Source organism: Neovison vison, chromosome 3, assembly GCF_020171115.1.
Source record: "Neovison vison isolate M4711 chromosome 3, ASM_NN_V1, whole genome shotgun sequence".
Classification (NCBI taxonomy): domain Eukaryota; kingdom Metazoa; phylum Chordata; class Mammalia; order Carnivora; family Mustelidae; genus Neogale; species Neogale vison.
The window spans coordinates 62524582-62537795 of NC_058093.1; the positions used below are offsets into that span (position 1 = coordinate 62524582).

General features: G+C 38.0%; 1 protein-coding gene across 2 annotated transcripts in view; it reads left to right on the forward strand.

Moving 5' to 3' along the window:
- CSRNP3 (cysteine and serine rich nuclear protein 3) overlaps nt 1-13214 on the forward strand; it is a 208670-nt gene that overhangs the window by 11286 nt on the left and 184170 nt on the right. The window contains exon 2 of one of the 2 annotated variants that reach the window (XM_044242248.1): nt 8602-8739. The exons of the other annotated variant lie outside the window; for it this stretch is intronic. The gene's annotated coding sequence lies outside the window, so the exon portion shown is untranslated. The remainder of the gene's footprint in view (nt 1-8601; nt 8740-13214) is intronic. 2 annotated transcript variants of the gene reach the window in all.

Genomic DNA, 13214 nt, shown 5'->3' on the forward strand with positions numbered 1-13214 from the left:
CCTTTTTGGTGGGGTCTTTGTCTGGTTTTGGGATCAAGGTAATGCTGGCCTCATAAAATGAGTTTGGAAGCTTTCCTTCCATTTCTATTTTTTGGAACAGTTTTAGGAGACTAGGTATTAATTCTTTAAGTTTGGTAGAATTCTCTTCGGAAGCCGTCTGGCCCTGAGGTCTTGTTTGTTGGGAGATTTTTGATGACTGCTTTAATCTCCTTACTGGTTATGGGTCTGTTCAGGTTTTCTATTTCTTACTGGTTCAGTTTTGGTTGTTTATATGTCTCCCATCCAAGTACTAACCAGGCCCGACCCTGCTTAGCTGTTTATATGTCTCTAAGAATGCATCCATTTCTTCCAGATTGTCAAATTTGCTGCTGTATAGTTGCTCATAACATGTTCTTATAATTGTATTTCTTTGACGTTGGTTTTGATTTCTCCTTTTTCATTCATGATTTTATTAATATTGGTCCTTTCTCTTTTCTTTTTGATAAGTCTGGCCAGGGGTTTGTCAATGTTAATTCTTTCAAAGAACCACCTGCTAATTTCATTGATGTGTTCTACTGTTCTTTTGGTTTTTATTTCATTGATTTCTGCTCTGATCTTTATTATTTCTCCTCTCTTGCTGGGTTTAGGCTTTCTTTGCTGTTCTTACTCCAGCCCTTTTAGGTGTAAGGTTAGGTTGTATACTTGAGACCTTTCTTGTCCCCCCCCGTCCCCATAAGATTCATCCATTTATTTCAGAGAGAGGGAGAGAGAGGGAGAGAATACAGGGAAGAGGGGTAGAGGGATTGGGGGAGAGAATCTTAAGCAGACTTCACTGAGGGTGAAGCCCGACACAGGGCTTGATCTCATGATCCTGAGATACGACCTGAGCCAAAATTAAGAGCTGGACACTTAACTGACTGAGCAACCTAGGCACCCTGAGACCTTTCTTGTTTCTTTCTTTTTTTTTTTTTTTTTTTTAATTTGTTTATTTGATAGACAGAGATCACAAGTAGGCAGAGAGGAAGGCAGAGAGAGAGGAAGGGAAGCAGGCTCCCTGCTGAGCAGAGATTTCCCTGATGTGGGGCTGGATCCCAGGACCCTGGGATCATGACCTGAGCCAAAGGCAGAGGCTTTAACTCACTGAGCCACCCGGGCGCCCCCCCTTTCTTGTTTCTTGAGAAAGGCTTGTATTGCTATGTACTTTCCTCTTAGGACTGCCTTTGTTGTGTCCCAAAGATTTTGAACAGTTGTGTTTTCATTTTCATTTGTATCCATGGATTTTTAAAAACTCTTCTTTAATATCCTGGTTGCCCCATTCATCCTTTAGTAGGACCTCCATGTATTTGAGCTCTTTCCAAATTTTCTTCTTGTGGTTGAGTTCTAGTTTCAAAGCACTGTGGTCTGAAAATATGAAATGAATGATCCCAGTCTTTTGGTATACCAGTTAAGACCTGATTTGTGACCCAGGATGTGATCTATTGTGGAGAATGTTCCACGTGCACTAGAGAAGAATGTGTCTTCTGTTGCTTTGCGATGGAGTGTTCTGAATATATCTGTGATGTCCATCTGGTCCAGCATGTCGTTTACAGCCTTTATTTCCTTGTTGATCTCTTGCTTAGATAATCTGTCCATTTCAGTGATGGGGGATGTTAAAGTTCCCTATTTATTATTATATTATTGTTGATGTATTTCTTTTATTTTGTTATTAATTGGTTTATATAATTCGCTGCTCCCATATTAGGGGCATATATATTTAAAATTGTTAAATCTTCTTGTTGGACAGACCCTTTAAGTTTGTTATAATTTCCTTCATCTCTTATTATAGTCTTTGTCTTAAAATCTAATTTATCTGATACAAGGATTGCCACCCCAGCTTTCTTTTGATATCTATTAGCATGGTAAATTGTTTTCTACCCCCTCACTTTAAATCTGGAGGTGTTTTGGGGTCTAAAATGAATTACTTGCAGATAGCATATTGATGGCTCCCCCCCCCCATTCTGATACCCTTTGTTGTTTGATTGGGGCTTTTAGCTCATTTACATTCAGGCTAACTATTGAAAGCTATGAATTTAGTGCCATTTTATTGCCTGTAAGATGACTGTTATTGTATATGTCCTGTTCCTTTCTGGTCTGTTACTTTTAGGCTCTCTTTGCTTAGAGGACCCTTTTCAATATTTCCTGTAGGGCTGGTTTGGTGTTTGCAAGTTTTTTTTTTTTTTTTTTTTTTTGTCCTGGAAGCTTTTTATGTCCCCTTCTATTTTCAGTGACAGCCTAGCTGGATACAATATTCTTGGCTGCACATTTTTCTCATTTATTACTCTGAATATATCATGCCAGTCCTTTCTGGCCTGCCAGTCTCTGTGGATAGGTCTGCTGCCAAACTAATATTTCTACCATCGTATGTTTCAGAGCTCTTGTTCTGAGCTGATTTCAGGATTTTCTCTTTATCACTGAGATCTGTTAAGTTTTACTATTAGATGACAGGGTGTTGACCTAGTTTTACTGGTTTTGAGCGGGGTTCTTTGTGTCTCCTGGATTATGATGCTTGCTCACTTTACCAAATTAGGGAAATTCTGTCCTATAATTTGCTCCAATATGCCTTCTGCCAATCTCTCTCTCTCTGTCGCTCTTTTTTCTTCCTCTGGGATTGAATTATTCTAATATTGTTTCGTTTTATGATATCACTTAGCTTTTGAATTCTCCCCTCATGGTCCAGTAGTTATTTATCTCATTTTCTAAGCTTCTTTATTCTCCATCATTTGGTCTTCTCTATATCACTGATTCTCTCTTCTGCCTCATTTATCCAGGCAGTAAGAGCCTTCATTTTTTATTGTACCTCATTAATAGCTTTTTAAAAAATTTCAACTTGGTTAGATTTAAATTCTTTTATTTCTCCAGAAAGGGATTTTATCTCTCCAGAAAGGGATTCTCTAGTATCCGCCATGCTTTTTTTGAGCCCAGGTAGCATCTTGATAATCATCATTCTGAACTCTAGATCTGACATCTCACTAATGTCTGTATTGATTAGGCTCCTAGCCGTCGGTGGAGCCTCTTGTTTTTTTTGTGTGTGTGTGGTGAGTTTTTCTGCCTTGTCATTTTTATCCAGATAGGAGTAGATGAATGAGAGAACAAAATACTAAAAGGGTAGCAACAACCCCAGAAAAAATATACACTAACCAAATCGGAAGAGACTCGAAATCAGGGGGTGCAGAAGAAAGAAAGGAGGGGGGGAATTATATATATGTATTTGACTGGTGAAAAGAACAGCCACACACTTGATTTTGGGTGTATTTTGGTCTGTTAGAAGAAACTGCCTCCCAAAATTTTAAAGAAAGTAAAACATTTATATGTATATATACATATGGGTGAACATGACAAAGGGATGAAATAGGATTGTAAAATGACAATTAAAAAAGATTCTAAAAAGGGAATTGATAAGATAAGAAGTTGGTTGAAAAAAGGAAAAAAAAGAGGAAAGGATGTGATTAGAGTGGAGAGTATAACAAAGCCATGTGCTAGATTTAGGATATATTTTGATATTTTAGGGTATATATTTAGGACATATTTTGTATCCCAAAGTTTTAAAGAAAGAAAAACCTATATGTTTACAAAAAATAAGTCCAAATACAATGAAGGGATAGAATAGGAGTATAACAATGAAAGTTAAAGATTTTTGAAAAGGTATTGATAAGCTAAAGTAGTTAAAAAACATTTAAATAGGAGAAAGAAAAATTAATAGAATAAGAAAAAATAAAATAAAAAAATATTTAACTTTGAAAGACTTAAGAATCATGGCAGGGAAAAGCCATGAATTCTATGTGCTGTATTCCTGTAGCTCTGAAGTTTTGTAGTTCTCGTAGATCAGTGAACTTGGTCTTGGCTGGATGTTCTTGCTGATCTTCTGTGGGAGGGGACTGTTGCAGTGATTCTCAAATGTCTTTGCCAGAGGCAGAATTGTACTGTCCTTGCCAGGGGCCAGACTAAGTAATCTGCTCGGCTTTGCTTTTGGGAGCTTTTGTTCCTGAATGCTTTTCATATAGCTTTGGAGGACAGGAAAGTAAATGGTGGTCTCCCAATCTCTGGCCGGGAGGAGCTGAGAACTTGGGACCCTACTCCTCAGAGTGCCCTCAGAGAAAAGCAGTCAATCTCTCCTGTCTCCCTGGTCTCCAGCTGCGCTCTGAGCTCATCCGGCCTGTGACTGGGTGTTTCTATCTCTGGCACATGGCCCCCTTTGGAGTCTCCAAACCTAGCAGATTCTTGCAGCATGCTCCTGCACCGCTCCTCCCAGAGAAGGAAGGAGGGGGTCTCCTAGTATCTACAGTTTGTGGTGTCTCTGCTCAAAGAGCATTGGCCCAACTGTGCCACAGATCACAGTTTAAGGTAATCCTGAGCTGAGAGCTCACTCCTTGGCTCCATCTCTGTAGCCGGCTTCTCTGCTCTGATACCTGGCAACTCTGCCACACTCAGGTACCCTCAGTCTTTCTGTGATCCCATGGGACCTAAGATTACACTGTCCCTGCAAGGGCTCCACCCTCCGCTTATCCTATGGAGCGACATCCCTCAGTGGAGCAGACTTCTAAAAGTTTGGAATTTGTGCTCTGCTGCTCTACATCTTGCCAGGAGCCAGCCCCTCCCCCTGTGGTCTGTCTTCCCATATATCACTTCAGATTTACTTCTTTGCATGTCTTACCTTCCAGAAATTGTTTGCTTTTCTGTTCCTAGAATTGCTGTTTTTCCCTTTGATCTCCTGTTGAGTTTGTAGGTGCTCAGAATGGTTTGATAAATAACTAGCTGAACTCCTGGGACCCAATGATGTTTACGTCTCCTACTTCTCCCCCATCTTGCTCCTCCTCCCATAAAATTCTTGATTGGCACATTAACTGCAATTAGATCATTGGGCATCAGGCTAATTAAGTTAGTATTGTATGAGATAGTATTTTTCCATGTTTTCATAATGGTGAAAATAAATCCTAGAATCATTAATGGATAACAGTGGTAAGACTTTCAAAATAATAAACTGGCAAAGCATTTTTCAAAGTTCTGAGAAATGTTATTGAATATTCCATGAAAAAAATATTCTATGCTTATAAGGTGCCTGGGTGGCTCACTGGTTAAGTATCTGCCTTCAGCTCCAGTCATGATTCCAGTGTCCTGGAATCAAGCCCTGCACCAGGCTCCCTGCTCAGCATGAAGCTTGCTTCTCCCTCTCCCACTCCTCCTTCTTGTGTTCCCTCTCTCACTTTCTCTCTCTGTCAAATAAAGAAATAAAATCTTTAAAAAAAAATTTCTATGCTTAAATAAGTTTGTAAGAATCTTGACCAAATTTAAACAATACCAACTTCTGTATAGCCTTTATTAGGCTAATGCCAGTGATATTCTTCAAAAAGGGTATATAGTATTATGAATTTTCAAGACTTATTTGATCATAGACTCCCTTTTTTTTTTAATATTTTATTTATTTATTTGACAGAGAGAGATTACAAGGAGGCAGAGAGGCAGGCAGAGAGAGGAAGAAGCAGGCTCCCTGCTGAGCAGAGAGCCCGATGTGGAGCTTGATCCCAGGACCCTGAGATCATGACCTGATCATGACCTGAGCCGAAGGCAGAGGCTTAACTCACTGAGCCACCCAGGTGCCCCTGTAGACTCCCTTTCTAACACAAAACTTCATTCATTAAAATTTTATAGATCAAATTTTGTATTTGCTACATTAATCGTTTTTAAGACAGATGTATACCTATAATTTCCCAAAGAATCTCTAACTCCAAGGTCGAAATATGTTTTAATAATTTTTTCAATATGAAAATAGTTCCCATGTTTCCAAAATAAAAACATTTCCAAAATTACTCCATGAATTGCATATTCTTCATAAGAGTAATATATTCAAATTTAAATTCTTTCTCCCCCATGGTTTGTTTTTAAATTTCTACAAAGTGGCATGTGCACTTGTGTTTTAAAATATTTGCTGTCACAAAGGAACCTTATGTCCAAAATACATAAGTAACATATATTCTAAGCTTCATGTTGCCCAATGATAATAAGGCAACAATAATACTCATTTCAGAATCAATTATAAGTGCAAATGAGATAGCACATTCACAGAATTTAGTTTCTGGTACGAAGTAAGGACTCAGCCACATTATTATGATCTATTTATTTAGAAGAAAAGCAATTTATTAATTAAGAAAAAAATAGAACATAATGGACAGTATGAAGGAATCCCAATGAATTCAATTTAAATTCTAAAGAGGCACTTGGATGTAAAAGTGTTTATGACCTATTTCTTCTATAAACGTAATGTAAAAATATAAAAAATCCCAAGCCAGAGAGTGTTCCTAATAGCTATAATAAAATGTCTCTAAACACAAACTTAAAATATCTTTTATTGAGAAAAAATATGTTAAGTAACTTAGATAAATGCACACAATACAAACACACAGAAACCCAATAAGGATGGAAAGAATGCACATGGGAAAAAATAGTTCTAACTCACAAAAATAGTTCTAACTCACAGAGAAAACCAATTTTGAGCAGTAAGATACCATCAGTAGTCAAGAAAGAGTGGTGATTGAAAGTATGATTCCAAGTGCCAAAATGCTTGGATTCGAAGACTAATTAACTCTATGACCTTTGCCTAGTCACCTTTCTCTATGCTTTGTTTTTTCTTTGGAAAATGTCATTAATAATGCCTACTTCATATATGCACATTGAAGTTTAAATGAGATGATGATATACTAGTTTTTTATTACTATGTAACAAAATTACCACAAATTTAGCAACTTAATGCCCATTTATTAACATATAAGTCAGAAGTCCTGCACTAGGTGGCTAAGTTCCTTGGTCAGGATCTCACAAGGTGGAGACCAAGGTGTCCGTTTGGCTGAGTTCTTGTCTGGTAATTCTGGGGAGGAAAAATCTACCTCCCAGCTCATCTTTTTATCAGAATTCAGTTCCTTGTGGTTGTAGACTGGGGCCCCTGTATCCTGCTTGCTGGGCTGGAGCTGCTCTCAGAGCTCCTGGAGTCTGCACACGGGCCATGTCATAGCACCTCTTTCCTCTGCAAAGGCAGCTACAGAGAATCTTACTTTAAATCCATAATCTCACCCTTAATTTCTTACCTCTAGATTTGAAGTGTTCATGTGATTAGTTCAGGCCCACCCAGATCGTCTCTTATCAGGTGTCTGATACAGGACTCTAAGTATGTATGCAAAATGCCTTTGCCTTGTGATGTAAACATAATTACAGGACTGATATCTCACCATATTTGCAATCCTAGAGGTATACAAGGCATGCACACTAGGAGATAGGGATGTCATTTTAGAACCCAGTCTAATATATATGTGAGATGCTAGAACAGTGCTGGCATATAGTAAATACTATATGTGTATAGCCCATGTTCTTATGGAGTATCTGAAATACTCACAGATATTTTATTTTATTTTAATTTTTTTAAAATATTTATTTATTAGAGAGAAAGGGAGAGCATGAGCAGGGGAAGGGGCAGAGGGAGAGAATATCCAAGCAGACTTCCACGGAGTGCAGAGCCTAACATGGAGCTGGAACCCGACATAGGGCTCAGTTCCATGACCCATGATATCAGGACCCAAGCTGAAACCAAGAATCAGATGCTTAACCAACTGAGCTACTCAGGCACCCCAAAACTCACAGATATTTTAAAAAAATAGTATTGTCATAGTCATGGCAAGGGTATGGTAAAATGATATAACTATGCACGATAAAATAAACAAATTGGTAGAATCCTTCTGCCAGGTAACTTGACAATGTATATTGAATGTCCAGTACTTCCACTTCTAGGGCTTTATTCTAAAGATATAATCAGACGTATATACAAAGGTATGCAAAAGAAAAGTTAATTATACTTGATTTATAATAATAAACAGTTAAAGAGAAACTAAACATCTCCATTTAGAGTTTTAGTTAAATATTATAGCATCACTATTCAACGAAATGTTATGTAGCCTTAAGCACGAAAGTATAAATCAAATAAAACAAACGTATAGTTTTTGAAAAATATTGAATGAGAAGGAAACTCATGACAGAAGTGGAGAAATTATAGGTTAAAATTGCATAAGCAATATTAATCAACTCATGCTTTTCCCTAGAATGTTAGGTGGCCTTTTAGCAAAGCAAGTTCCCTTGACAAGGGAGGAAACAGACCCTGACGTGACAGCTGTATGTACTAGGTTCCTAGAGACTTCTTATGGAATCTCAGCATCCTTCCTAAAGTTTGAGGTAAGTTTTTGGCTAGACAGGGTTATTTGACAAGGAAGAGAACGTACTCAGATGTCTGTTTCACCGTGTCCATCAATCAGAACAATATGGGTTGTTAAAAAAAAAAGAAAGAAAGAAAGAAAGAAAAGAACAACATGGGCATCCTCAGAAAAAGACTGCATCATCTCTCTTTCTCTCTCTCTTTCTCTCTCTCTCTCTCTCTCTCTTTTTTTTTTTTTTTTTTTTTTTGGTGTGCTGTTGACATTCAATGCCTCGAAATGCAAATAGTGTGGCTTGGTCGCTCATTCCTACTGTATAGCCCTGTTTTATATTAAAGTGGCTAAATTACGGTCTCAGTCAAGATTTTAGAGAATGGTTTCTGTTTTGTTTCAGCTATAATGCAAGATTCTGCAATACGTAATAAAACATACCAATGGAGGAGGTAGACGTGAACGGTTTTGAGGAGAGCACTGTAGTGCTCATTTTACCACATTCTACCACTATACCACAGCCGTTAGCCCTGCTTCACAGGTGAGAAAACGTCGGCTCAGAGAAATTCAGTGACTTGCTGAAAAACTCCTATTTACAAAATGGTGAAACCAAATTTTTAAGCAACTGGCTTCCGTCTTTTCATCATCCATGATTCCTAATGGTTCCTGGGACTCTCTTTTTTAAGATAGCTTTTGGAAATGTTAATGATTAGCCTCGTTTAAATCTTCTGCAGTAAGTGTCACTGCTTTACTGTACCTGAAGGCAATTTAGTGGTGACAGTAGCAACACAGACTGCTTTTTTCTCCTAAGCTTTTTCCAGTGCTGGCCTCTCAGATGTTCAATTTCAAAGTAACAGATGTGTTTTTAATTGGAGATCAAGATTATCACCACAAATTCAGATTAAAGAAATTCTTCCCAGTTCCCTATTAACCCAACGAATGGCTCCATAATCTTTGGAACTAGCATTTCTCCAGACTCTACAGCCCATGGTAGTTTCTACTACCTCTTGCTCTCTACAGTTAAATCCTTGATAAGAATCAATGCCCGGATCTCTCAAGTCACTTAATTGTCCATTTCTCTTTTGCGGATTGCCTTCTATCCTTCTCAGACTCTTGTCCTTTGCCCTACTTTCCCTCCATATTCCCAGGACCTTCCATTCATTTTTTTCACCTTTATTATGTCTCCATCTCTAGCCCCAGCAACCTATTCCACTCTTGTTCTAGTATTTGTCAATTAAACTCACTAATCAACCCAAGCCTACAGTTGTACTCTAGCTCTATAGGAAGTTGCAGAGGAAATAAAAAGAACATAAAAATACATTTCTGTGATTGTGGAGTTTTACTACTAAAATATTAGTGCTCATTGGTATTCGTTATCCAATCAAAAAATCAACCATTGGGTATTTTGTTCTGTAAAGCTTGCCTAATAGCAACAAATATTTAAGTCTGTAGGGGAGATCCACATAAACTCTAAGCTATTATTTTAAAAAAAAAATTCCATTTGTAGAAAGGTCAATGTACCCAACATTCATAGTAGTTCTAACCTCAAAATGCAATATATTTTTATCTTTAAATTCTCTTAGCAATCTGTCTTCACTCAGTTACTTCTCCTTACAACATCAATTGAGCATAAAAATTAAGGGCATACAGGTTTCTTCTCTTAAATGCTAATAATATCTTGCCTTTCAGGGTCTGGGTTTGTATTAAAGTATTAAACTGTTTCAAATATTTTAATTCAAAATCTGACTATTCTATTTGACAGATAAACAAGTTGTAATTTTTTCATATTAGAAGCAGTGTTAAGAAAATTGTGTTTTATATGCTTCTAAAAAGGAATTATTGGGCATAGGATCAGTAATAAGATAGTGTTTCCATTAAGTAGGCCAAGAAAACCCAGAGGATGGAAGGAAGGAAGAAAAAAGCCAACCAGCTTAAGAAAACCTTACTTTTTTTGACCTCAGAAATGCATACCTTTTTGGGGATCCTAAAGTAGAATTATAAGACTTTGATTACTAACAAATATACAAAAAATAGCATGATCTTTTTGATGCTTGCAGATTTAAATAAAGCCATCTGTACTTTGCTGTTTGCTAACATTTTCTTCTGGCCACATACTCTCAAAACAGTATTCTGTGTCCTAGGGGTGACTTAGTATTATTTAGGACTGCTTCCACTTGACTGTGGATGGGAAAACTCATCCAAGGACATTCATAACTTTTCTTTGATCTTCCTTCCCACTTTTTCCTGCAGAAATCTGAATGGGGGAGCATCTTAAAGTCACAATTTAGCTTTTCCTGCTGATCTCATGTCTGTTGCCATGGAAATAATTGTAGTATTTCAGTTTTAGTCCTACAACCAAAGCACACTCCAGTGGGATCAGATTGGCAGACACAATCTGTAGGATGAAATTTCTCTTTCAACAAGTGTTTGTTATGCTTTAGGACATTTTTTCCCTCTACACTTCGTTTCTTTGTGCTTCCTCCGCTGTCGAGTTCTACAGTCTCATCTCTCTTCAATGACTTTGCCCAAGATTCTTCAGGGCCACGAGGACCTAAAAGCATAAATATGAGCAAATCCACATAAATTATTCATATTGATTTCATATCAGCTAAGGAAAAATTTCCAAATAGTTTCCTAGAACTAACAAACTTAAGTTTTATCAACATTTTTTAAAAAATCTATCAACAGCTTTGAGTTTTTAGGATCTTTTCTGTAATTCTTCTAAAACCTCTGTAAGTTACCTGAAGATAAGATAGTCACTCAGCCAAAAAAATGAGCAGTTGTATTAGGCTACTGTGTGACTTTTTAAGCTGGAGATTGACTTTTTTTTAAAAAAAATATTTTATTTATTTATTTGACAGACAGAAATCACAAGTAGGCAGAGAGGCAGGCAGAGAGAGAGGAGGAAGCTGACTCCCTGCTGAGCAGAGAGCCCAATGCGGAGCTTGATCCCAGCACCCTGGGATCATGACCTGAGCTGAAGGCAGAGGCTTTAACCCCCTGAGCCACCCAGGCGCCCCTGGAGATTGACTTTTAAACAGATCCAGAGTCTTATAATTCCTGCAGCAGCAGGTGGTGGTTGTATATCTGACTTTTTAAAAATCTTGGAAAAGTAACTTTAGAAAGGGTGGTGATTAAAATAGTTAACTCTTTGTCTCTGTTTTCTCATGTATAATAACCATTGTCCATTTATTCTCTCTTTTCTGCCATACTAAAAGAAATATTCCTGTAGAATGATAAAGGAAAGCTTACTTTTTTATGGTTAATTTTTAAAAATATTTTATTTATTTATTTGACAGAGATCACAAGTAGGCAGAGAGGCAGGCAGAGAGAGAGAGGGGGAAGCAGGCTCTCTGCCAAGCAGAGAGCCCAATGTGGGGCTCGATCCCAGGACCCTGAGATCATGACCTAAGCCGAAGGCAGAGGCCCAAATCACTGATCCACCCAGGCGCCCCTTTATGGTTAATTTTATTCACCAAAGCAACATCACAAAGTGGTACCCATGTATCTGAATTGGTTCTATTTGAAACCTGGCAGATAAGATGGACTTCACTGTCATGAAGTAATCAGTAATCTAGAGACAGAGGTGGTCCTTGGTAAAATTAAGTAATCATATTGCTTTGGGAAGTACTTTGGTTCCCTTCCCCTTCTAAACTCTTTCTAAATTGTTCTACCCCAAAAGAAATTATGACCTCTCCTGTCCTCTGACTACTCAGGTTTTCTGACTCTAACTCTTGATCTGAGTCACTAAGTCCTCCCTTAGTATGTTCCTTAATTCTAGACCTTTCCCTTTTCACTTGAAATCTGTCATCACTTTACCATTGGCCTTGTGTTTTCTTGTGAAATAATAGGCTAATGGGCACACCTTTAAAAATATAAGTCAGATCTTGTCACTCTATGACTTAAGACCCGTGGTGGCTTCCATCTCATGTAGAGTGATGGCGGAAGTCCTCCCACAGGCTACACAATCTAGCCCCCATTCCTGTTTACCCTAATTGCCCACTATGCCTACCCTAAGACCTTGGCACATATCATTTTTTTTTTTTTAGACTTGAAATGCTTTCCCCCCAGATGTCAAAATTGCTGGCCCCCTTACCTCCTCCCTATCTTCATGATATCCTTCCTCACTGTGACATTAGCTCTCCAGTCAACTAAAAATGGAATGTTCTGGGGCACCTGGGTGGCTCAGTCATTAAGTGTCTGCCTTCAGCTCAGGCCATGATCCCAGGGTCCTAGGATGGGGTCCTGTGTCAGGTTCCGTGCTCAGCGAGAAGCTAGTTTCTCCCTCTCCCACTCCCTGTGTTTGTGTTCCCTCTCTCACTGTGTATCTCTCTCTCTGTCAGATAAATAAACAAAATCTTTTAAAAGAAATGGAATATTCTCTATCAGCCAAACTTGTAGTCTCTATACCTCTTAAATGCTTATTTTTCTCCATAAACCTGATTGCCATATGACATATTATCTATTTATCTGTTTGTTAGTACTTGTTTGACTTTTTATTATTATTTATTTTAGTTATCTGTAGCTAGTAAATCAGCACCATTGGAGAAAGGAATTTTTTTTCCTATGCTCTTACTTTATCATTGAATGGTAAGATAGTCACTAGTTCGTTATAGAAGCATCTACTGAGATGCCGCTACTGCAATAGGAGACTGTGAGGTCAGTGGGAGGCCCTAGGAGGGTAGCCAGTCCCAAGGTTGCTACATTTTTACCAAAGTTATTCTAGTTAGACTTGTCTTGTGTTACCAAAAGACATAGATAGGCCTACCATGCTGAGATAAAAGGGCTTTAGATGTTACCTTTCCTTGGTAGCATATGTCGTGGAATGTCTTTTGTAAAATCAGTTTGTTCCTCCAGCTGATATTTTCTAGCAAAGGCATTTCTGGTATTGTGCCGGGTGACTGGAGAAGGGAACGTTTTGATTTTTTAGTCTGTAAGCGCTTTGGCATCACCTACCTGAACCGTTCTTTGTCATTCTTCCTGAGCCATTACGAGTTAGGCTTTAAATGTAATCTA